The following is a 23324-nucleotide window of genomic DNA, read 5'->3' as shown; positions in this document are numbered from 1 at the left end:
CGGCCTATTTATTCACACTCCTACGCTGAAGTGGCCGTAGGTCGGAGCAGCCCACTCCGGTTACGCTTATGCTTACAAGGGGGGACAACACAGCTACATGACTGAGATCTTCCCTAGTGTTTGATGTAACATGGTTGGGTCTACTGTCCACAACACTACAAGCACCAGTAGTATTTGTGCACTTGGAGAGGTGTCTGTTCTGCATACTGAGATGTGTCCAGCACATCACCGCTACACTTTGCATTGTGTGCATTGTTATTCATGGGTGAATTGCTTCCTTCACATATAGTTTGTTCACACCTGTTCCAATATTCAGCTATTGTGTGGCTGAGGGGCCATGCCGTTTTCGGAAAGTTCGCTGTCTTGTTCTGCGCTGCCTCGTGGTAGAGTGAGGTCCTGGGGGTGGAGGTGGGTGTTGTGGCGTTCTTGGGTGTTGGAGCTGCTTGATCAGTAGGTCTATGACATGTGTTGGTCTTCAGATGTGGCTCTGGGCTAGGCTCCCTTTCATACTGTATGTAGTTGTTTAATATTTAAAAAACAAGAAGACATTATATAGTTTAAATAACAAATAAAAGAAATTACAAAATCTTTTTTTAGGATATTAAAGTTACAAAATATCACATTTTCTTTTTCAAAATTACTTAGAAAAACATAGGTTTTATGACCATTATAATTAGAAATTATTATTTATATAACCTATGAAATTCACATAAAAACATAGGTCTCAGGAACATTAAAGTTAGAAATTAGTATTTAAAAAAAAAGCATTCAAAGTTACTGAAAAAATGATTGCCACATTTCCCAACATTGAGCTATGACACGGCTGAGGGACCATGCCGTTTTTAGAGGGTTCGCTGTCCTGTTCTACACTGCCTTGGTGATAGTAGGGAGAAGGTCGGTACGGGGGGGCGGTCCTGAGGGTTGTGGCAGTGGGTGTTGTGTCATTCTTGGGTGTCGGAAAAAACTATAGGTTAAATGAACATTATAATTAGAAGTTAGCATTAAAAAAAAACATTGAAATTCACTGAAAAAAACATCGGTTTCAGGCACGTTATAGATAGAAATTAGCATTTAAAAAACCTTTGATATTCACTGAAAAAACCATAGGTTTCAGGCACGTTATAGTTAGAAATTAGCAGTTAAAAAACCTTTGAAATTCACTGAATAAACCATAGGTTTCAGGCAAGTTATAGTTAGACATTAGCATTTAAAAAACCTTAGAAATTCACTGAAAAAACCATAGGTTTCAGGGACGTTATAATTATTTGGACATTTCACTCATACAAAACCATAGAAATTCCACCATTATAGTTAGTTCAGCAAACTATAACTCGCGCCCCCGCAATGCACTGCTGATGATGTCACATATTACATCATTCATGACATGATCAGTGACATCACTGATGACATCTCAAATGACATCACTGATGATATCACTGATGACATCATCCATGTGACAATCTGATGCACCTCCTCACACTGACCATGTCATGAATGATGTAATATGTGACGTCATCAGCAGTGCATTGCGGGGGCGCGAGTTATAGTTAGCCGAACTAACTGTAACAGTGGAATTTCTATGGTTTTGTATGAGTGAAATATCCAACTAACTATAACGTCCTGAAACCTATGGTTTTTTCAGTGAATATACATATATATGTGTTTCCATAGGATTTTTTTTGTGTTTTGCCAATAACTTTTGTGCCGCTTGACGAATCTTCAAAACAGTTTAAAAAAACGTCCCCTTTTTGGTTCAGCTGATGTGTTGAAGGTTTCGGGTGATCCATCAAGTAGGGGCCGAGAAAAAAGGGGTTCACAAAATGTGTTTTCCCAATGTGAAATCTATGGGGGTGTTTCATTTCTTGACCATGACTACAGCCCAAACCGCTGAACGAATCACACCAAATTTGGCAGAAAGCTAGCTGTTGGTCCAGAAAGACTGCTTTTTGTGATTTGGTGTAAATCTGTTCAGTAGTGTTAGAGATAATAAAGTTTACAAAATATAGATACTTGGGACTCAAGTCCGTGCAATGGACTTGCGGATCCTACCAACATTTGATTGGCTGCCAACATTTCAACCAGGAAGTGTTGGCAGCCATCTTGGGACTCAGCTTGAAGCTGAGTCCCACAAAAAAAAATGAAAAGGTGGCAGGGTAGTTATTCCGTGACCTCACAGATATGGTGGGGAGGTCCCACAGGGACCCCGCCAGTGTATCAAAATCTTGGGGGCAGTTTTTATAATAATGCGGGGGTTCCCATGCAGCACACCTGTGCCCTTGGTAACACCAATTCCCCAGAGCTATGTGAAAAATGAGTGTGGGCGCCCCCACAGCCCCGGAACATCCACCTTTATGCGTTATTAAAAGCTGGTGGGCTGTACAGACCTCCATGCGGCTTTAAATTTAAATAATGTGGGGTAGCCTCCTCCCCAGGGAAATTAACAATGAAATGTTGGGGGTGCATGCAGCCCAGAGGACTGCCACCTCCCTGGGAATAATTATGCATTATTGATAGCGAGTAGGCCGCAGGGAACCCCCAACAACCCTGGGGACCACCACCTCCCTGGGGATATGTGAAATATTAGTGCGGGGGAGGCCCGTATGGCCTCCCAGCAGCACGGAGGACAATCACCTCCCTGGGGCTATCATTACAACTTATGCAGGGGTTGCCATGGAGATCGACGCCTCCCAGGGCAAATAAATTAATTTCGTGGTCCCACAAACCACCTCCGCAGCCCCAGGGACCACTGCAGTGAGAAAAATGCAGGGGCCAAAAAAAACCCTGGGACTGCCACCTTCCTGGGCTGTGCCCTGCAATGGAGGGGGGCTGCATGGCCCCCTCCTGGAGCCCTCGATGGCCCTGTGGACCGCCACCCCCAGGGCCAGCTCCTGCTATGTTTCAGGGGTATCCAACACAGGGACATAGCTGTTTTGTATGGCTTGGCAGAAGCTTTCTGCTCCCGCTGAGCCATAACAAATTGTGCTCTGCTTTGAGCAAGCAAAGCATTTTCCTCTTGCTTGCTCAAAGCGGAGCACAATTGATGTGTCAAAGCAATGTCAGTTTCTGCAGGAGGCGGGGAGCAAGCAGGGACTGCAGAGGCCTTGAGGCTCCCCTGTCATCCCCAATATTAGAAGGGGGGTGTCCTGGGTAGGGCCTGGACACCACAATTAGGTCAGGAGGGAAGCAGCACGGCCACCTACAATTAGTTTGTTGATTTTTTTGGGGGATTTTTTTTTTAAAGAGAGTCTGGGCCTCGGGGGATCGGGTCCCCATTTCTAAAATCATCTTGGGAGTGGGGCAACTCAGCCTCCTCACTTTTAGTTTTAGTGTAACACAAAATGTAAAAGGCTGGGGGATAGCCCCAGGAGATGGTGGCCAGGGGCCAAAATTGGCTTAAGGAAGGGGCCCCCCTCCCCACATACATAAAAAATAAAAATAAAAAAAAACACCGCAAGTTGCTGAACACCCTACCACCTTTCTTCATCACACCTCCTGGCGCACTGTTGGTTGGGGAGGGTCCTTGGGGTCCAACGGACCTCCTGTTACCTCCAGTAAGTCTCACACAGTGGGATTGCTGAGAGATTTGTGGAGGCCAAGCCCCCTTTCTCCACCATTCTGCAAACACGTACCCTGATGCACTGCTGTTTGGGGAATGAAGTCCCCTTGGCTCCAGAGGGTCCTTAGGGGCCAACTACCACTCCTGTTACCTCCAGTAAGTCCCACACTGCTGGATTGCTGAGAGGTTTTCAGAGGTCACGTCCCCTTTCTCCACCACTCTGCAAATGCACCTCCTGGCACATTGCTGGTTGGGGGATGAAGTCTCCATGAATGCTAAGGGTCCTTGGGGGTCAGGACCTCCTTCTGTTGCCTCCAGTAAGACCCACATAGCAAAATTGCTGAGAGGTGGTCAGAGGCCATGTCCCCTTTCTCCACCACTCTGCAATGGCAACTACTAGTAAAAAAAAAATAGAAATTCACTGAGAAAACCAAAGGTTACAGGGACGTCATAGTTAGGAATTAGCATTTAAGAAACCTTTAGAAATGCATAGAAAAAAACAAAGCTCAAAAGGACATTATAGTTAGGAAATGGGATGAAAAAAACTTAGAAATTCACTTAGAAAAACAAAAATTGCACACACGTTATAGTCAGAATTAACTCGTGCAAAACTAATAAAAAAGTCAAAAGTTATAGTTAGCTTTGCTAACTATAACTTGTGCCCCTGCAATGCACTACATATGACCTGACATATTACATTACTCATGACATTGTCAGTGACATCACTAATGAGATCACTGATGGCATCTCAAAAGACATCCCTGATGATATTATCTACAGAATCACTGGCACACTCACTCACACCCCATAGAACCTTTCATACACTCACTCCCATACAACCATTCACAGACCCATATCAGTACTTAAACACCCATTCACTGATTCATAGATCTACACACACACATCCACTGGCTGACCCATAGAGCCACTCATACAACCACTCACTCATTAATACAGCCACTGATATAGCCACTTATAGATTCACTCACACACTGTGTCTGTCACCCATAGAGCTACTCATACATCTAGTAACTCATCCATACAGTCAATCACACAGACACTTACTCACCCATACAAATACACACACACTCACTTACTGATACAGATACTAACATGTATTCACTCACCTACACAGTCACACAAGCACACACTCACGCAAACAGTTACTCTCACATTCACTCACTCACCCATAATGCATTTCACATACCCAGTTACTCACTCATATACAACTGACACATAAATTCATTCAACCACACATCCATACACACATTCACTCACACCTAAAGCCACTGACTTACCCACTCACTCATCCTTACAGGAACCCATCCCCAGGGCAGGAACTTTCTTTTTTATTTCTTTTTTTATGAAAGGGAGAGGGCCTCCTCCTGGGATAATTTTGCCCCAGGACTTCCATCCCCTAGGACCAGGCGTCAACTGTGGGTGTCCTGGTCCCAGCCAGGGCACCCACTCTTATCTGTTGGGGACTGTGGTGAGAGCCTCAAACCCCCGCGATCCCTGCTGGTTCCCCGTGTCCTGGGGGAGCCAGCATTTCTTTTGAACAGGGGAGCGTCTGAACATGCAGCTCCCTCTGTCAAAAGCAATTCTGTTCCGCTTTGGGTAAGCAAGAACATTTTACAAGCAGAGAAGAGTTTGCTATGGCTTGGCAAGAGAAGTCATACAAAACTGCAAAGTCTCAGGGTGGGCACCCTGGGACATTGCTTGTGGTGGTCATGGTGGGTGGCAGTCCTCAGGGCCATCTTTGGTTCTAGGAGGGGTGCCACGCTGCACCCCTACTTTTTTCATATAGCCCTGGTGGTGGTCCCTGAGACCAGGAAACCGCAACCCGGGGAAGGTGGCGGTCTCCATGGCTCGGGGGTCTAGAGGGCCCCCACCATTATTGAGAGTTAAAGCCAGATGGTAGTACTTGGGGCTGTGGGGGGGTCCATGCAGCTCCCGCATTATTTAATTTAATGCCAAAAGAAGGTGGCGGCCTTCATGGCTGCGGCAGGGTCCACATGCCCCCCCACTTCCAATATAGATAAAGCCCTGGGGAGATGGCAGTCCCCAGCACTGCTGGGTAGGCCATAAGGGCCTCCTCCACATCAGTTTACTTGAATGTCCCGGGGAAGTGTCGGTCCCCAGGTTATGGGGAGTGCTGCATAGGCACCCCTCACATTATTCTGAAACATGCCCCTGTGATTTGGCCCACCTTGGGTTTAATGAAAAAGATGCGCTGAAGCCGATGCATGATTTAGTTTTTTTAAATTGCCATGGAGTCACAGATCCACCCATGAATTTGAAGCAAAACTTTTAAAAAAATGCTTTTAAACCCCAGCGGGATCCCTGTGCGATCCTCCCACCCTATCTGAGGGATCAGGGTATTCCTACCCTGCCCCCTTTTTGTTATTTTTTTACTTTTTTTGTGGGACTCAAGACAAGTCGCAAGATGTCTACCAACACTTCCTGGTTGCCAATCAAATTTTAGGAAGATCTGCGAATCCATTGCAAGGACTCGCGTCCCCAGATGTCTATATTTTTTTAAGTTTAATATCTCAAAAACTACTGAACAGAGTTACACTAAAATCACAAAAGCATGCCTTCTGGACCAACATCTAGCTTTCCACCTAATTTGGTGTAATTCTGTCATGTTCGAAAAATGAAAACTTCCCAGTTTTGGGACCCCTCTTTCTTCTCAGCCCCCGTTTAAAGGATCACCCCAAAACTTTCAACACAGCAGCTGAATCATTCTAAAAGAAAATGTTTTTTGATAATTTTGTGAAGATTCATCAAACAGCACCAAAGTTGTTGGCAAAATAAAAACGCTATTCCTATGGAAACTTTTGCCCAAACTATAACTACCTACTGGCATATATATATATATATATACACTATTGCACTTTACGTAAAATGTTTATACATATTAAATTAAAAAATTATCAACAAAAAAATATATATAATATTTTTTAAAAAAAATATCAAATTAAAAATCAGTTATTACTCATACCGATAGGAAATATCAGAGTACATCTGGAGAGGATTGTTATGACTAAATTCATTCAATATTACTGCGTTTTGGATTTTATCCAGATTACATTTGAGGAGTAGTGTCAGAATACATTGCTGACTATATCTGTACGTATATTTATTATTTTTCTATTGTGTATGATTTACATTTCACACTAGATCTGTCTTGAATTGCCCATGTATCACATATGACCTCATTTTAACACAGATGATGTAAAATTTATATATATATTTTTTTATGTGTTCCGAGTTCACTACAACAATTTGTATTTAAACTTTGTATATAGTGTTTAACTCGGTAGATTGGGCCATATTTACATTTGCTTATGTTTGCAATCAAATTACGTGCATTTATTAAGAGTCTGTCTTTTCGCAGGAAGTTGAAAATGTAAAATGATAGTATGTCTTCTATTTCCTCTCCATCATGTGATAGGGGTGTTTGCCTTTTTAAATAGCGTCATACGCAAAGTTTGTCCCATGTGATCAAGCCACTCCGGTGGCGAAACGCGTCATGACAGAAGGGAGACTCTTATACTTTTTGAAATAAAGAGTGTTCACCGACGAAGAGGAGTTCGTGTATTCTTGTTTGCGCAAAACTGAGGAATACTGCGTGCCTATATATATATATATATATATATATATATATATATATATCCAGTTCCACCAAGTGTATCGCATACACGTATGCACTCCTTCCCCAAAGATACACAAACAGCGTCTTTTGAAAGTTCCAAGATTTAATTAAGTGCTTGAAAGCCAAGTAAATACCCAACGCGTTTCGACGACCGTATCGTCTTGGTCACGGGTAACCGACTGTTTACCATTCAACAGTATAAATACATAACAAAAGAAACAAACATCGGTGCTGCGTTCAAAACATCAACAGCGAAAACGGATAGCAGTTTCAATCTACCACTATCCAGCTACATGGCGGCCATCTTAGAGCAGTAAATGAGGACCAAACATAATGGTGGCCTAATCTGATTATGCGATAAGGTAATACATATAGAAGAAAGAAAAACGCTTGTTGTTTAACAAATTCGAGCACGTACATAAATTCAGAACATAATCAATGTTGCTATACTGTGACAGCTTTACAACAACGTTACTCTTATGCAGATTTTTTTACTATTGATAAAGTTTTGCAACAAACGTTTCTTCATTATTTGAATATTTTCTTCTCACACTAAGGTACCAAATTAATAAATCTCAAGTGAGAAAAAATTGAGTATCCTCATCAGAAATTACACTAAATCTCTTAACTTCGAATTGAACCCCAGTGGGTGAAAAATATTTTTTCACTGAAAAAATTATTTAAATGAATTAATGGAAAGAGGAACATTTCTAATCCCAAACGAGATAAAAGGATAAATTCGTATGATAAACAGACAAAATCTCGGAAAATTCGTATGATTTACAGGAAGGGCTACGACAGGTCAATGATCAGGATTATTATGAGCAAGTACCCTACAGTGACATTGAGAAGTCTAATGTTATCTTTCATAATATGCTGAAGGAATGGCACACTAAGAGCCTTTTGGAATGGGATGAATATTCTTTTCTGTTGAACCGCAATCCGAAAGTGGCCATCCTGTACTTACTACCTAAACTGCATAAAAATTCTACCTCTCCCCCTGGGAGACCGATTGTTTCTTCGATCGGTTCTCTACTTGAAAACACATCTAAATACATTGATTTTTTCTTGCGTCCTTATGTGGAAACCATGCCTTCCTATTTAAAAGACAGTAAGGACTTCTTGAATAAAATCAAAGATATTGTCTGGCGGGAAGGATTTTTGCTTATTACTCTGGATGTTTGCAGCATCTATACATCTATTGTACATGCGGATGGTATAGAGGCTTGCAAACATTTCTTGGGTAACCGCTCTGTCTCTTTTCTGGAGCACAATGAAATGATTCTAAGCATGATGGAATTTTGTCTTGAAAACAACTTTTTTGTCTTTAACGAAAACTTTTTCAGACAGAAACAAGGCACAGCTATGGGCACCTGCTTTGCTCCCAGTTTTGCAAACCTTTTTATGGGATACTGGGAGCAGCAGGTGTTTACTTGGCTTTCAAGCACTTAATTAAATCTTGGAACTTTCAAAAGACGCTGTTTGTGTATCTTTGGGGAAGGAGTGCATACGTGTATGCGATACACTTGGTGGAACTGGATTCTATACAGGACTCCCTCGGATCCTGCTGTGCACCGCCGCTTTGTGTCCCGGTACCCGAGGATGTGAAAATTATATATATATATAATATATATAAAAAAAAAAAAAAAATATATATATATATATATATATATATATAACAATCAAGTCCTGGCCCGTCATTGCCAACAACGGGACTGCCCAGGTACGGACTAAGGGTGAGCGGACAACTCCGTTCCACCAACGGAATGTGCAGAGATTTGCCCTTCTGCCTTCCACGATAATAGGCGGAGAAACAGCAAATCTCCGCACACTTGGGCATAACGAAAGTTGGCCGCCTGCCTCCCGCCCGCAGTATTAAATACATTAAAAAAGCAATTTTTAAATACCCTTACCTTATCGGCGGCGTCCCCGGGCTTCCATCCTCCTCCAGCGTGTCTTCTTCTGGGAACTGCGCATGCGCGGGAGCCCGCGCATGTGCATTCCATGGCAGGAATGCGCATGCACAGGCTCCTGCAAATACTTAAAAGTAAATAGAAAATATATATATAAATGTCCTTTAAATGACCTCGGCTGATTATTTAAAAAAAGTCCCAACAGTCTATAAAGTGCAAGATTATGTGCAAATAGCAAATAAAGACCTAATTAGTGCAAAAATATAAAAAAAATAGCAGCCTTTAGCGGAATCAACATAATATAGCTCAACCCGACAGTGCAAGTGCTGATTGAAACTGCGCATAAAGTGCAAATACTGATCATGATTGTTACAAATAACCATTCTCCAAAGCAATGGTCCTCAAGAAAGTTATATACATAGACGTCCCAGTTCCATCAGAAATAATCCAAACCAGTTAAAAAAAGGTCAGAAATTGGAAACATACAATTGAAAGCAGCATAAAAAGAGATTCATCGTGGGTAAACAGGCCAGTATAGTATTCTTGTTTAAAGGAAAATTTGCAAGTCTTCACCCGTGTTGAAGCCATTTGGGAACTTAGTGTCCAGAGTCAAGATAAAATGGGACTCTAATTGTCTCAGACTCTTCACCATTGCCACCCCGTTTAGAGACTGGTACCGCCCCCAATACTGAATAATGTAAATCGTTGAGGTTATTGAGATGTACCAGCTTGAAGTGTCTGGCTACGGGGTAGCTAGGATCAGAATTGACTATGGCCCGAATATTCTGTAAAATACGTTTGTGAATGGTGAGCTTGGTACTGCCGATATATTTAAGCCCACAAGTGCATTGTAAGATGTAAATGGCAAATTCGGTACGATAAGTTAAATGTTCTTTGATAGAGATTGGATTAGAGCTGAATGCTGTTGAATACTCGCTCAGATTCTTACAGAATTTACATGCCTGGCATGAATTACATTTAAAGCCGGTGTAGGAGAGTAAGATCTGCTTCACATGTTTAACCCCACTTTTTGCTTGTGTTTCACTGTTTTTCGACTTTAGTCTGGCTGGGACCCTGATATTCAGGGCCCCAGCCTAGCTGCTTCCTTTCTAAAATGATTCCATGTACTTTAGGTACATTACAGATTAGAGATTGGATCTGAGGTGCACTTATAAGTCCCTAGTATATGGTATACTATATACCCAGGGCATAGGTACCCCAGAGGCCTACCAGGGGCTGAAGCATGTATTATGCCACCCCTGGAAAGCCACCCAAAATGACACCACAGTTCTGCTATTGCAGCCTGGGTAAGGTGGTGCATGCACTCGTTACTGAGATATAGGTTCTCTTGGCTCTTTCTGCACCCCTGTTCCCCCTTTCGCATTTCTCTTGCCTCCTTCTGCACCTCTCTTGGCTCTTTCTGCACCTCTCTTGACTCTTTCTGTACCTCATTTGCCTTTTTCTGCACTTCTCTTGCTTTTTTCTGTCCCCGTTTTGTTCCTTTCTGCAACTTTCCTGTCTCTTTCGTGACTTTTGTTGCTTCTTTCTGCAATTCTCATTCTTCTTTGAGGACTTCTGTTGCCTTTTTCTGCCTCTTTTTGTACCCCTATTGCCTCTTTCTGCACCTCTTTCCTCTTTCTGCAGTTCTCTTGCCACTTTCTGCACATCTGTCGCTTTTTTCTGGACTTCTCTTGATTCAATCGGCACCTCTCTTTCTTCTTTCTGTAACTCTCATGCCTCTGCTCCTCTTTTTCTTCTTTCAAAGTTTCTCTTGCTTCTTCCTATACCCCTCTTGCATCTTTCTACACTCTTCTTCCCTCTTTATACACCCCTGTCCCCTCTTTCTGCACTTCTGTTGCTTATTTCTGCACTTGACTTGTTTCTTTCTGCTGCTGTCCTGCTTCTTTCTATAGCATTCTTGCCTCTTTCTGTATGCATCTTCCCTCTTTCTGAACCTCTCTTGCCTCTTTCTGCACACCTCTTCCCTCTTTATACATCTCTCTTGCCTCTTTCTGAACCTCTCTTGCCTCTTTCTGCACCCCTGTTCCCACATGCCGTACCTCTCTCACCTGTTTCTGCACATCTCTTGTCTCTTTCTGCATGCCTTGTGTGTTTCTGCAACTCACTTTCTCTTTCTGTACCCTCTAGCCTATTTATGCACTTCTCTTGCTTCTTTCTATATCTCCCTTGCTTCTTTCTGTACCCCTATTGGCTCGTTCTGCACCTCTCTTCCCTTTTTCTGTACCTCTCTTGCCTCTTTCTGCACCTCTTTTCCTTCTTTCTGTATCACTTTCCTGTTTCTGCACCTCTCCTGCATCTTTCTGCACGTCTCTTGCCTGATTCTGCACCTCTGTTTGCATTTTTGTGCACTTCTCGTACCTCTCTCTGCATTTCTGTTGCTTCTTTCTTCACTTCTCTTGCCTCTTTCTACATTTCTGTTGCTTCATTCTGCACTTCGTTTGCCTTTCTGTAACTCTCGTGCCTCTTTCTACACCTCTGTTGCTCCTTTCTGCACCCCAGTTGCCTCTTTCTGCACTCATCTTCCCTCTTTCTGCACCTCTATTCCTTCATTCTGCACTTCTCTTGATTCTTTCTACACCTTTCTTGTTTCTTTCTGTACCCCTATTGCTTCTTTCTGCAGCCCTCTTCCCTCTTTGTGCAGTTCTCTTGCCGCTTTCTGCACATCTGTTGCCTCTTTCTGTACTTCTCTTGTTCCTATCTGTACCTCTCTTGCTTCTTTCTGCAACTCTCTATCCTCTTTCTGCACCTCTTTTGCTTGTTTCTGCACTTCTCTTGCCCTGTCTGCACTTCGCTTGCCTTCTTCTGCACCTCTGTTGCTTCTTTCTGCACTTCTCTTGCCTCTTTCTGCACCCCTCTTACCTGTTTCTGTAACCCTGTTGCTTCTTTCTGCACTTTTCTTGCTTCTTTCTGTACCTTTTGTGCTTCTTTCTGCACCCCACTTGCCTCTTTCTGCACCCCTCTTCCCTCTTTCTTAACCTCTCTTGATTCTTTCTGCACCCCTGTTGCATCTTTCTGCACTCATGTTCGTTGTTTGTGCCCTTCCCTTGTCTCTATGTGCACCTCTCCTGTCTCTTTGTCCACCTCTCTTGCCCATTTCTGCACTTTTGTTGCCTCTCTGCACTACTGTTGCTTCTTTCTGAACTTCTCTTATCTCTTTCTGCACCTCTGTTGCTTCTCTTGCCTCTTTCTCTACCTCTCTTCCTTCTTTTTGCACTTCTGTTGCTTCTTTCTGTACTTATCTTGGGGGCATATTATCAAGCAATGGCGTTAAAATTATCGCCGCTTTAGCGGCAGAAAACTGCCACTAAAGCGGCAATAATGGGCTTGATAATATGCCGCAGAGAATTCCCATAGAAGCCCATGTTGACACCAGAACATGGGCTTCTATGGGAATTCTCAAGGGCATATTATCAAGCCCATTATCGCCGCTTTAGCTGCAGTTTTCTGCCGCTAAAGCGGCGATAATATTAATGCCTTTTCTTGATAATATGCCCCTTCCTTCTTTCTGTGCTCCTCTTGCCTTGTTTTGCACCCCTCTTACCTTTTTCTACATCTCTCTTGCCTCTTTCTGCACCCCTGTTCCCACTTGCTGCACCTCTCTTGCCTGTTTCTGCAACTCTATTGCCTCTTTCTGCAGTTCTCTTGCCTCCTTCTGCGCCTCTGTTGTGTTTTTCTGCACTTCTCCTGCCTTTTTCTGCACACCTCTTGTGTGTTTCTGCACCTCACTTCCTCTTTCTGCACCCTCTTGCCTCTTTCTGCACCTCCTTTGCTTTTTCTGTACCTGTCTTGTTCCTTTCTACAACTCTCTTCTCTCTTTTATCACTTCTCTTGCTTCTTTCTGCTTTTCTGTTTCTTCTTTTAGCTCTTCTCTTGCCTCTTTCTGCACACCTCTAGCCTCTTTCTGCACCCCTATTGTTTCTTTCTGTACCACTCTTGCTTCTTTTTGTACCTCTTGTGCTTGTTTCTGCACTCCTCTAGCCTCTTTCTGCACCCCTCTTCCATCTTTCTGCAACTCTTTTCCCTCTTTCTGTACCTCTCTTTCCTGTTTATGCACCCCTCTTGCATCTTTCTGTACTTCTCTTGCCTGATTTTGCATTTCTGTTGCTTCTTTCTGTACTTCTCTTGCCTCTTTCTACATCTCTGTTGCTTCATTCTGCACTTCTCTTGTATCCCTCTGTACCTCTCTTGCCTCTTTCTGCACTTCTGTTGCCTCTTTCTGCACCTCTGTTGCATCATCCTGCTCTGTCTATACCTCCGTTACTTCTTTTAGCACTCGCTTCCCTCTTTCTGCTCCCTTATTCCCTCTTTTTGCACCTCTCTTGCCTGTTTCTGCACCTCTCATTTCTTTCTGCACCCCTGTTCCCTCTTTCTGTACCTCTCTTGCCTTTTTTTGCAACTCTCTTGTCTCGCTTTGCAGTTCTCTTGCCTGTTTCTTCACCTCACTTGCCTCTTTCTGCACCTCTCTTGCCTCTTTCTGCACCTCCATTGCCTCTTACTGCACCACACTTGCCTCTTTCTGCACTTCTCTTGCTTTTTTCTGCACCTCTCGTGTATCTTTCTGCAACTCTCTTGCTTCTATCAGCTCTTTGCTTGTATTTTTCTTCACTTCTCTTACCTGTTTCTGCACATCTCTTGCTTCATTCTATACCTTTGTTGTTTCTTTCTGTACCCCCTTGCCTCTTTCAGTACCCCTCTTGCCACTTTCTACATTCTCTTGCTTCTTGCTGCCCATTTCTTGCTTCTTTTTGAACCCCTCTTGCCTCTTTCTGCACCCCTCTTCCCTCTTTCTGTACTTCTCTTGCTTCTTTCTGCCCATTTTGTGCTTCTTTTTGAACCCCTCTTGCCTCTTTCTGCATCTCTATTGCCTCTTTCTCCACTTCTATTGCCTCTTTCTGCACACCTGTTCCCTCTTTCTGCATTTATCTTGCTTCTTTCTGCAGCTGTCTTGCTTCTTGCTGCACCCCTCTTGTGTGTTTCTGTACCTCACGTGCCTCTTTCTGCACTTCCCTTGCTTTTTCCTGCACCACTCTTGTTCCTTTCTGCAACTCTGTTGTCTCTTTCATCACTCCTCTTGCTTTTTTCTGCATTTCTCTTGCCTCTTTCTGTACCCCTCTAGCCTTTTTCTGCACCCCTATTGCTTCTTTCTGAACCTCTCTGGCTTCTTTATGTACACCTCTTGCTTCTTTCTGCACCCCTCTTGCCTCTTTATGTACCATCTGCCCTCTTTTTGTACCTCTTATCCCTCTTGCTGCACATTTCTTTCCTGTTTCTGCACTTCTCTTGCCTACTTCTGTACCTCTTTTGCTTCTTTGAGCACTTCTCTTGCCTCGTTCTGCATTTCTGTTGCTTCTTTCTGTATTTCTCTTGCCTCTTTATACATTTATTTTGCTTCATACTGCACTTCTCTTGCCACTTACTGTAAATCTCTTGCCCTTTTCTTCACCTCTTGTCTCTTTCTGTACCTCTCTTGCCTCTTTCTGTACTTATGTTGCTTCTTTCTGCACTTCTCTTGCCTCTTTCTATACCTCCATTACTTCTTTCAGCACTTTTCTTAACTCATTCTGCTCCCATGTTCCCTTATTCTGGATCTCTCTTGCCAGTTTCTGCATCTCTCATTTTTTTCTGCACCCCTGTTCCCTCTTTCTATACCTCTCTTGCCTGTTTCTGCAACTCTCTTGCCTCACTCTGTAGTTCTCTTGCCTGTTTCTGCACTTGCTTCTTTCTGACCTCTCTTTCCTCTTTCTGTACCCCACTTGCCTCTTTTTGCACTACCTTTGCTTTTCTCTGCACCTCTCTTGTTTCATTCTGTAACTCACTTGTCTCTCATCACTTCTCTTGCTTCTTTTTGCACCTCTGTTGTTTCTTGCAGCACTTCTCTTGCCTCTTTCTGCACTTCTCTTGCCTCTTTCTGCACCTCTCTTGCTTCATTCTGCACCTCTCTTGTTTCTTTCTGCACCCCTCTAGCCTCTTTCTGTACCCCGCTTGCCTCTTTCTGCACTTCTCTTGCTTCTTTTTGTCCCTTACTTGCTTCTTTCTGTACCCCTCTTTCTCTTTCTGCACATGCCTTTCCTCTTTCTGCAGTTCTCTTACCTCTTTCTGCACATTTGTAGCTTATTTCTGTACTTTTCTTGCTTCATTCTGCACCTCTCTTGTTTCTTTCTGCACCCCTCTAGCCTCTTTCTGTACCCCTCTTGCCTCTTTCTGTACCTCTTTTGCTTCTTTTTGTACTTCTCGTGCTACTTTCTGCACCCATCTTGCCTCTTTTTCCACCCTCTTCCTTCTTTCTGTGCCTCTCTTGCCTCATTCTGCTCCTCCCTTGCCTCTTTCCACACTTCTCTTGCCTCTTTCCACACTTTTCTTGCCTCTTTCCACACTTCTCTTGCCTCTTTCCACACTTCTCCTGCCTCTTTCTACGCTTCTCTTGCCTCTTTTTGCACATTTGTTACGCTTTCTGCACCTCTCGTTTGTCTGCTCTTCTCTTGCTTCTTTCTGAACTTCTCTTTTTATGTACTCAAATGGGAAGTGCAAGCTGTCATGTTTAAAGGTATGCGTGCTCTTGTGACTGAGGTATGTCTACTTGATACATGTATTCTTACATGTGTTATGCATCTGAAGATGGTAGCTTAAAAGTGAGTAGCTTCTCCTATAGGTGGTCAAATCTCCTCAGTTCTGCTCTGTCATTCGATTGCAAAGGCAGACATGTCTTATGTATATTGGTGTTATAGATCCCCTCAAATATACTATTGAATACCCATGTGTGCTGTATTATAAGCAGAAGAAATGTGTGCACCTTTTTGTACCCACATTTACTGAGTATGCTGTTTGAAACACAGGTATTCAAGTATTTGTATGTTTATTTTTATGTAACATGTCACTAGGTAAAAGCAGAGACCCACCCATGCATACCTTCACAAACTTGGTGACTTACAACAGTGATATGGTTAGGATTGCTGTTCTACATTTGGTAGGCCTAACATTTTGAGCAGTCAATGAATAGTGAATCTGCAAGAGAAAAGTGAGGTTTAAGACAGCTTGGGAGAAGGATTAGTGATTAGGCTACTTTGAATGGTTCTGTGGAAAAGTACATTCGAAGTAGGCATCTTTGTGCACCTCTGTTGTTTCATTCTGCACTTCTCCTGCTTCTTTCTGTACCTTTCTTCCTCTTTCTGGAGTTCTGATGCCTCTTTCTGCATTTTTCTTGCTTCTTTCTGCATTATTCTTCATCTTTCTGCACCTCATTTGCATCTTTCTGCACTTCCCTTACTTCTTTCTGCACCTTTCTTCCTCTTTCTGTACATGTCCTACCTATGTAGGCATAGTTAGAAATTAGCATTTAAAAAACTTTAGAAATTCACTGAAAAAGACACAGGTTTCAGGGATGTTATAGTTAGTATTAACGTTTGAAAAACCTTTGAAGTTCACTTAAAAAAAACACATGTTTCAGGGACGTTTTAGTTAGGAATTAGCATTTAAAAAACCTTAGATAGTCACAGAAAAAAACACATGCTTCAGGGATGATAGTTAGGCTGACATTTCACTCATACAAAACCAGAGAAATTCAGCTGGTATAGTTAGCTGAGCTAAGTATAACTCGCGCCCTCTAAATGCACTGCTAATGACATCACATATTACATCAATCATGACATGGTCAGTGACATCGCTGATGTTATCACTGATGACATCATTCACCTAATATCTGATCAACCTCCTCACACCCTAATATATCCTTTAGTGCACCCACTCTAAAATACAGACTACCATTTTTGAAACCATAGACACACCAGTACCAGTTAGTACATACCCACTCACTGATTCATCTGTCTACACACACATCCACTCACTCACCCATACATTTACCCATGTACGTAGTCACTCATCAATACAGCCACTTACATATGCACTGATATACCCATACAGACACTCACACATCACCACTCGCACAGAGAGTTACTCACACACCTAGTCAGTCACCCAAAGAAGCAATCACACTGACCTTTACTCACCTATGCAGTTATACACACACCACATCACTTATTCATACAGATAGTAACACATACTTCTACAATCACTGACACAAGCACACACTCATCCATACAGCCACTCTCACAATCACTCACACTACATATACTGCTTTTCTCATATGTGGTTACTCAACATATACCACTGAGACATCCATTCACTCACCAACACAGCCATACGCACACTCACTCACCCATACAGACCCTCACAGATGCCCTCATGAACCCATACACTCAGTGAATCACCCACTCACAAATCCATGCAGGGAGTCACACACCTCCCCACTCATCCACTCAGACACTCAGACATGAATACAGGTACTCAGACAACTAATCATTAACCTATTTAGGCACTTATGTAGCTACTCACCAACACATGCAGCCACTTACAAACCAACTGACAGACTGATACAGACAAATCACACAGATTAGTCATCCACCCATGCATTAACTAAGACAAGTTTAATCATTCACTTATACAGTCAGTGAAGCACCCACTAAATTATCCATTCAGACACTGATACACCCACGCATTCTTCAATACACCTTGCCGTATGTATATTATATATATATATATGATTATATTATATATATATATACATACATACATACATACATATATATATATATATATATATATATATATATATATATATATATATATATATATATATATATATATATATATATATATATATATATATATATATATATATATATATATATATATATATATATATATATATATATATATATATATATATATATATATATATATACATATATTATCTACTGGCGGTCACCAGTAGATAGTTATAGTTAGGACCGTGTTTCCATAGGAAATCCGCAACATTCTATTTGGAATAACTTTGGCGCCGGTTGACGAATCCTCGCGAAATTTTCAAAATAGGTGGGGCGCTCCGCTCCTACCCTGAAAGTCTCAGGGGGATTCGTCAAGCGGGGGCTGAGAAAAAAGGGGGGTCCCAAAACGCGTTTTCCCCATGCAATTTTCCATAGGGACCTTTAGTCCAAGGTACAGCCCGAACGGCTGAACAGAATTACTTGAAATTTAGTCCTCAGGTCAGGGATGTGCCTTTTGCAGGTCTGGTGTCAATCTGTTCAGTAGTTCCTGAGAAAATCAAAAGTAAAATCGTATATATATATGTGGGCGGAGCCTAACCACACATCTCATCCTGAGATCTGATTGGCTGTCCGCACTTCATCCAAGAAGTGTTGGCAGCCATCTTGGGACCAATATACATGATAGCACCTCATTAAAAAGCATTGCAGTTAATAGAAGGTTTTAAGACTTTAGTTACATTATAAATCATGTGTTGATGGTACCATACTCATTTTAGGAATTGTGGTATGTTCTAAGGTGATTTCACCATGTGAAAAAGCCTTCTGCTGGGATATCATGATTGAGAGAAAAATATTTTCTCATGCTTTTCCCACAGAGGTTTGGAAGGTGATCTATAAGCTAAACTGAGAGCTTATTTTCTGTAAATTCACATTATCTTTCTCAGTCATGTGAGAATGAAGTCTGACATTCTCAGTAAAACATGTACATCCAACAAGGGCAGAGACTGTCAGTTGATTCCTTTGTGTTCTACTGCACCTTCCCAGAGTGTTCCAAAGAACAACTAGAGCGCTAACAGTCCTACTTATGATAAACGTATGGCACACCTGAAGCCATCTTGCTTGGATTAAAGTGGTAACTCTTAAAACATTTAATTTAAAAAGGAACAAAATGAGGGGGTTCATTTTTCCATAAAAAAGTATGATTAGTGCTGCAGAAAGAAAAATTAGGGCACATTTTGAGTGACTTCTCAAATCCTCTTCTATTTCATTAAAAAATTCTGACATGCAGACTGAAACATGCACTTTCAATACCAGCAGCAGTTTTTCCTGGTGAGCAGTAGCTTTACTACAGTGATCTAATGAGCAAAAAGAGTGCTAACATTCTGAATTTATGGCAAATGTGTGACACATCTGAATGCCTTCTTGATGGAATCAAAGTAAAAAACTGAAAGTATTTCCTACTGAGGAGACTGCAGTAAATGAGGAAATTAGGAAACGTCATAACAAATAAGTCTCCGAAGATGGCTACCAGAGACAAAAGAGCCCAAATGTAGCCCAAATATCACCCAGATGTAGCCCAAGTATAGCCCAATGACAGAATGTTCCAGAGTGTTCTTAAAAACAACTAGAGCGCTTACTGTCTTCATTATGACAAAAGTATGGCACACCTGAAGCCATCTTGATTGGAATAAACTGGTAACACTTAAAACATTTAATTTTAAAAGGAACACAATGTGGGGGTTCATTTTGCCATAGAAATTATGATTAATGCTGAAGAAAGAAAATGAGGGCACATTTTGAGTGACTTCTCAAATCCTCTTCTATTTCATTAAAAAATTCTGACATGCAGACTGAAACATGCACTTTTAATACCAGGAGCAGACTTCCATGGTGAACAGTAGTTTTACTATAGTGATCTAATGAGCAACTAGAGTGCTAACATTCAGAATTTATGGCAAATGTGTGACATATCTGAATACCTTCATGATGGAATCAAAGTAATAAACCGAAAGCATTTCCTACTGAGGAGACTGCAGTACATGAGGAAATTAGGAAACTTCATAACAAATAAATCTCCCAAGATGGCCACCGGAGACAAAAGAGCCCAAATGTAGCCCAAAATCACCCAGATGTAGCCCAAATATAGCCCAATGACAGAAGTGTGCAAAACACTTATTATTTTGTGTTTTTGCAGTGTTATATAGTGCAGACTTGTCAGGTATTGGGGTGCTTTACATGAGCATTGGTTACATCACACAAGAACAAATTCATTTTGGTTGTAGACATGGGGAGACTAAGTGATTTGACCAGAATCACAGAATGTCGAGCTGAAGCAGAAACTCCAACCTGGTTCCCCAGTTGCAAAGTCTGCAGCTCTGGAAGTAACACCACATCCTCTCCCCTAGGTGCAACATTTAATCAAGTGGTCAACTGGATAAAAAAACATAAAGGTAACAAATAATTTAAAAGTGCTTTGTCGCTATTTGAAAACTCAGAAAATATGTCCTTATTTTAGTCTTTTAGAGCACTAACCATAATTTTGATGCCAATAAGACCCTCTCATATATGTAATTTCTAAAGGAAATGCTCTAGGTATTACAGTTTTGATTACATCAAGATGACGTCAGGCTTTCCACACTTTTGTAATAAATATAGAATGTTAGCAATCTAGTTGTTCATTAGGATACTGTTGAGAGGCAGAGGCCAGGGGCACGGACTCTAAAAATTGAAGGCAGGTAGGAGGGTGCAAAGGCAACAATTTAACCACACTGAGCAGGCAGGAAGGGCCGTGGCAGCACAACAGACTATGGAGGGCAGTGGAAAGGGGGGCAGGGGCAACAAACCAACAATACAGGACTTGCAAGAGAGGCTGTGGCAATGTAATAGACCATTGTGGGCAGAAGGAAGAGGCAATGGTAGTACAACCATACATGCCAACAGACCCGATTCAGCCAGGAAACGTCCAATGTTTTTAAGCTCAAATGGGCTTTATTTGATCTGTCTCCTGTCTACAATCTCCTCTTTTTCAATGTAACTCAAAGGGGAAAATCAATACCCCAGTTTTTTTTCAAAATCTCCCTCTTACCAAGTTCAAAATGTTCGCAAGTATGGTACATTGGATCATGGAAGGAGATGGGGTAGGGACATGGACTTGGATAACAGAGGACAGGAGGGACATGGAGAGGTGCACCAAACTGACCCTGCAGGGCAGGCATCAGGGTTTGCAGCAGCACAATACACCACACAGGGCATGCGGGACGGGAGTGCAGCACAACTATCCATAGAAAGCAAGAGGGAGGGGACAGGACCATGCACATCAACAACAGAGAACAGAGGGGCAAGAGGCAATGGTAGCTAGCTGACCATAATGGACAGACAGGAGAGAAAGCTGCAGCATAACAGACCATAAAGGGCAGGAGGGACGGATCAGGGGCATTACAATGGAACAGACAAGCCAGGAGGGAGGGCGTAGGGGTCTGCACATGTAAACAGAGGGCTGGGGGCAAGGGGGCAGGGCAGGAGCAGCAAGATAGCCATGGAGGTCAGGCAGGATGGGCCCTAGAAGCAAGACACACCATGAAGAGCAACAGTGAGACTGTGATGGCATACACACAGACCATGGAGGGAAGGTGGGAGGGGTTCAGGGGCAGCTAACTGACCACACAGGGAAGGTGGGAGGGGCCATGGCAGCACAGAAGACCATGCATGGCAAGTGGGAGGGTTAGTTGCAGCACAATGGCTATGATGGGCAAGAAGTATGGTGCAGGGGCATGCACAAAGGACGATGGAGGATAGAAGGGAGTGTCAGGACCTGTGCACAGACAAGAAAGTTCAGGGGAAGGGGCCTCACAACAGACCGCACGGGGCAGGCAGGAGGAGCAGTTGCAGCACAACAGACCAGGGAGGGCAGAAGGGTGTGGCAGTACAATGGACCATGTAGGACAGGAGGAAGAGGATAGGGGCATGGCATGTGGACAGGCAGGGTGGAGGTGGCAGGGACAGGTTACAGTCATCTGACAATGCTAGGCAGGTGGGAGGGGAGTGGCAGCTCAACAGAACACTCAGAGTAGATAGGAGTGGCAGGTCCATGGAACATGGTGGGCAAAAAGGATGGAGCAGGGGCATGCACAAAGACATCGGAGGGCAGGGGGAAGGAGAATAGGGGCAGCAAGCTAAGCACAGAGTTTAACCAGGAGGTCAATGATGGGGCATAGAATTGGGCAATGGAGGGCAGGAGGAGTGGACTGGTACATCATACTAAATTGAGGGCAGTGGCAGCACATCAGACCATGCATGGCAGGAGGGAGGAGGCTAGTCCATGGATTCACACAACAGAGGATAGGGAGGAGGGGGATGGGGCAGCAAGCTAACTGTTCAGAGAAGGCGGGTATTAGGAACTTTATTGTTTTTAAAACGTGTGTCTGTGTGAACTACTTAAAATATGAACAAGTATGCAGCATAATCTCACTTTTATTCAGGAAGAAGAGGACGTTTGTGACTGTGACTCCGGGCTCACTTGGCAGAAATACCCCCTGACCCTCCACCCCCTATCGCAAAATGTAATGCCCATGAAAAGGGTAGGTGAACACAGTGTTATATAGAACATAGTCCTGAGAGCACGATTGAAAATGAAAACTAGATATAGTGTATGGTATAAACTATGCACCAAAAAGTGTGATATAAGATGAACCGGGTGTGAAATATAATATGCAATACAGTGTGCGCAATGACAGATTCATTGGAGAGCGTGAGATAGCACAGGCACTAGCGCGTGCTATGCGATATGCGCCTGGGAGTGTAATATGCACAGGGCAGTGTTGTGCAACCTAACTAGTCTCTAAAGTTGTAATATAAAATATGTGCTGGGGAGTGTAACGTTGTATATGCACTGTGACAAAGATATGGATCCCAGATTGTAATATGTATGGCATAGCACTGTGCGTTATAACATAGTCATCGAGGAAGGCACGTTAGATGGGGCAATATAACCCGTGCGAAGACAAGTGTGGCATGACATATTCACGGGGTGGTGTTACAGTGCACATGGGCTAGAGAGTGTCATAGCATATGCACTAGCTAGTGGAATACAAAACAGAGGTGTGTGGCACTCAGCAGGCAATGGTGGGTGTAACACAGTATTGGGCTCTGCCAGGAGCGCGCTGTGACTCTCAAGTGATGTTCGTCCCCTTTCCAGAGAGTAAAATAAAAAGTATTACACATCCGGCAGTGGATGTGTGTTTTATTAACCGTGAGGGGGGTTTCTTGCATAGTTTTGGTCGAATTATTGTCGAATCCCCTTTGAATGGCTTGGTGTGCCTGTGAATTAAATGTGCCCGTCAATAGCTACCCATGTTTGTATAAATAAATGACATGGGTGTCTACCGGACTAGGCACGGTAGGGCATCAGACATGTCAGAGCTTCACTAGTGGTGTAAATACATTCCACGTGGATTCATTGTATGCATAGTCGCCTTTTAATGAATATCACGCAAATCGTCATGGTGATAGGTACGTACGGTTTGTCAAGCATGTCCTAGGTGTGTCTATAAATATATATTTTTTTAAAATAATAAAAA

This window comes from Triturus cristatus, chromosome 2_2 (genome assembly GCF_964204655.1).
Source record: "Triturus cristatus chromosome 2_2, aTriCri1.1, whole genome shotgun sequence".
NCBI classification, from domain to species: Eukaryota; Metazoa; Chordata; class Amphibia; order Caudata; family Salamandridae; genus Triturus; species Triturus cristatus.
This window is presented reverse-complemented; position numbering follows the sequence as displayed.